The sequence below is a fragment of the Pristiophorus japonicus genome, chromosome 11, assembly GCF_044704955.1.
Source record: "Pristiophorus japonicus isolate sPriJap1 chromosome 11, sPriJap1.hap1, whole genome shotgun sequence".
NCBI classification, from domain to species: domain Eukaryota; kingdom Metazoa; phylum Chordata; class Chondrichthyes; family Pristiophoridae; genus Pristiophorus; species Pristiophorus japonicus.
In genome coordinates, this window is record NC_091987.1 from 50,744,085 (window position 1) to 50,747,869 (window position 3,785).

A 3,785-nucleotide genomic window follows, 5' to 3' on the forward strand; every position below is an offset into this window, starting at 1 on the left:
GCAGCCTTGCTGTAGGCATTGAGAGATCATTGAGGAGGAGCAGCAGGCGTGGGAGGGGGATGAAGGGAAGGGGGGAAAATCTCTGGCCAAGTCCCCTTAAGGGGTGGGACATCCTTTTGCAGATGCCTTGATATTTTATGAGAGGATGCAACTCATGCCAACAACCAGAAGCGTTCTGCGCAAGCGCACTCCCGGTTCATTTACGAACTTAAATGTGCGACAAAAGTAAAGACTTGCGCATGCACAGATGTTGGCTGAGACTCAACAGCTGCATCCATCTTGTTTTGCCTGGAGCTGGGGAGAGAGACACGGGGAGGGGGGGGAGAGAGACACGGAGGGGTGGTGGGGCGGGGTGGGGGGGGCGGAGGTGAGAGAGATACGGGTGGTGGGGCGGGGGGGGAGAGAGAGAGAGAGAGACATGGGGGGGAGGGGCGATAGTGTCACGGGGGTGGGAGAGAAGGAGACACAGGGTAGAAAGAGAGACACGGCGGGGAGAGAGAGAGACAAGGAGTGGGAGAGAGAGAGAGAGAGAGACACGGTGGGGGGAGAGAAAGAGACAAGGTAGTAGGAGAGAGAGACACGGAGGCGGGGAGTGACAGAGACACGGGGAAGCAAAGAGAGAGCGACATGGGGGGAGAGAGAGAGAGAAGGTGGGGTAGAGAGAGACACGAGGGGGGGAGAGACATGCAGGGAAGATAGAATCATGTGGGTGGGGCAGAGAGAGACATGGGGGGGGGGAGAAAGAGAGGGAGAGAGACATGGGGGGGGTGGGGGGGTGGGGAATGGAGAGAGACATGGGCGGTGGAGAGGGAGAGAGACACGGGAGGGAGGGGGGAGGAGAGAGATCCAGGAGGGGAAGGTGAGAGACACAAGGGGTGAGGAGAGAGAGGGAGACATGGGGGGTAGAGAGAGAGAGAGACATCAGGTGTGGGGGAGACTGGGGAGGGTGTGGGCTGAGAGACTGCCACAAACACACACCGATTGACACACACACAGAATGACACACACACAGAGTGACACACACACACAGACTGACAAACGCATAGAGTGACACATGCACACACTGAGTGGCACACAGACACACACACAGAATGACACACACACAGCACAGGACACAGGGCCCAGAGCACCTCTCCCACCCTCCCTCCCCAGTCTCTCCCACTCTCTCCTTCCCCAGTCATTCTCCCCCCTCCCTACCCATCCCCCCCCATTCCGCCTCTCCCCCCCCCCTCTGCCTCTCCTCCCCTCCCACTCCGCTCTCCCCCCTCTGTCTCTCTCCCTCCCCCTCCCTCCTCCCACTCTCCCCCCCTCTCTCCCCCTCCCCCTCTCCCCACTACATCTCTCCCCTTCTCCTCCTCTCCGTCTCTCCACCTCTCCTCTCTACTCCCGTCAATCCACCCTCCCTCCCCCTTCTTTCCCCCCTCCGTATCTCCCTACCTCCATCTCTCCCACCTCACCCCCTCTCTCCCCCATCCATCTCTCCCTCCCTCCGTCTCTCCCCCCCTCCCCCCACTCCATCTCTCACCCCTTCTGTCTCTCCCCCTCTCCCCTCTGTCTCTCTCCCCTCCGTCTCTCCCCCCCCCCGTCTCTCCACCCCTCTGTCTCTCCGCCCCTCCCGCCTCTTATAACCCAGCCCTTATCAAAACATCAATTCAACTTATTAATTGGCTACGATGCAATTGGAGCAAACTACATCATAGTTTTGACCACTTAAATGCTCTGCATGCATAGAGGCAACTCTCTTCCATGACCTCAACTACAATCGGGCAGGATTGCAGTGGGAAAATTCAAATGGTGAAGTCTATTGCTGGCTCGCTACCCGGCAATTTCCCTTCCCCCCCCCCCCCCCCCCGCAATATGCAAATGACGATGGGGCATGGTCCCTGGTCGATTTCCCTCCCATTGTCTCCACTTACCACCAATTACCGGGCCATCTTGTGGAAGATGGTGGCCCACCCGTGAAGTGGCGGTAAGGAGCTGCGGTGCCCCAGTGGAAGGACAGGACCTGTAGTGGCGCCCTCTCCCTCCAAGGTGGACCCAGCACTTAACTGCTGAAGGCCTGGGTCTTGGTCTAGGACTTCAATGGGAGCCTCGCTGTCTTCATTGGTGTACTTCTACCCCTTTAATTCCTTCACCAGCTCTTCCACTCCTCCAGTGACATCCCTCCCATCCCACCCGCCTGCACCACAATGCACCACTGGGATTTTCCACCCTTGAACTGTTGGTCTGCTTCTTGACAGCAGGAAACCTGCCTGAAGCCCTTCATGCATATGGAATGAACTCTGGCGCTGGAAAATGAGTAATGTTTTGGGCAGATCCAAAGAGGCAGGTGGAACTCTATCCCATAGAGGAAAATTCCCCAGTGCTATCTACAAATCTGACTCATAGGTTGTGCTGATGGGATGACTTTATTAACAAAGTGAACAAGGCGAGAACAACATTGCAATTGTCTTATTGCATCTGCCATAATCCTTTCAGGGGGAGAATCTGAAATGACCAGAAAATTAAGAAAAATCAGATTGCTACACATAAGGAAATCTCCTGTGCCACGCTAAGAAGGCTCAGTTGTCAGGCTGTCTCATAGCAGGTCACACATACAGACCCATGATACCAGTTTTACACTCACAGGAATCATTACATGTAATTATAGGATGAAACAAATTATCTGCCAGGTGGAAAGCTGTCTGTCTAAATTGTACATCATCATCATAGGCAGTCCCCCGGAGTCGAGGATGACTTGCTTCCGCACTAGAAATGAGTTCTCAGGTGACTAATGAGTCCAATGCGGAACCTACAGTCTCTGTCACAGGTGGGGCAAATGGTGGTTGAAGGAACAGGTGGGTGGGGTGCCTGGGTTGCCAGGCACTCCTTCCGCTGTCAACGCTTGGCTTCAGCTTGCTCTCGGTGAAGATATTTGAGGTGTTCAGCACCTTCCCAGATGGCTTTCCTCCACTTTGGGCGGTCTTGGGCCAGAGATTCCAAGGTGTTGGTGGGGATGTTACATTTTTTCAAGGAGGCTTTGAAGGTGTCCTTGATTCATTTCCTCAGCCCACCTGAGGCTCACTTGCCGTGTCCGAGCTCCGAGTAGAGCGGAGCTGATTGAGCGTGCTCAGTGCTTTGCTGCTTGGAATGTTGGCCTGAGCGAGGACAGTAATGTTGGTGTGCCTATCCTGCCAATGGATTTGCAGGATCTTGCAGATGCAGCGTTGGTGATATTTCGCCAGTGTTTTGAGGTGCCTGTTATACATAGTCCATGTTGAGCCATATAGGAGGGCGGGTATCACCACTTGGTGCCGGGTTTGAGGTCCTGGTCTTCAAACACTCTTCCTCAGGTGACCGAAGGCTGCAGAGGCAAAATGAAGGTGGTGTTGGACCTCATCGTTGATGTGCACGTTGTCCAAGGCCTCGTTGTGAATTTTGATAACTGGGGGGCAGTGCTGTGTGGCGGGGGCAGGTTGGTAGAGGACCTTTGTCTTACGGATGTTTAGTGTAAGGCCCATGCTCTCATACCCCTCGGTGGAGGTGTTGCCGATGGCTTGGAGAATTGCCTCCGAGTGTGCGCAATGCAGGCATCATCTGCATACTGTAGTTCGATGATGGAGAATGGGACAACCTTGGATCTGGCCTGGAGGCGGCGGAGGTTGAACAGATTCCAGTTTGTCCTGTAATTTAGCCCCACTCCAGCGGGGAGCTTGCCGAGGGTGAGATGGAGCATTGCAGCAAGAAAGATCGAGAAGAGCGTAGATGCATTGACACAACCTTACTTGACCCCAGTCCGAACGTGG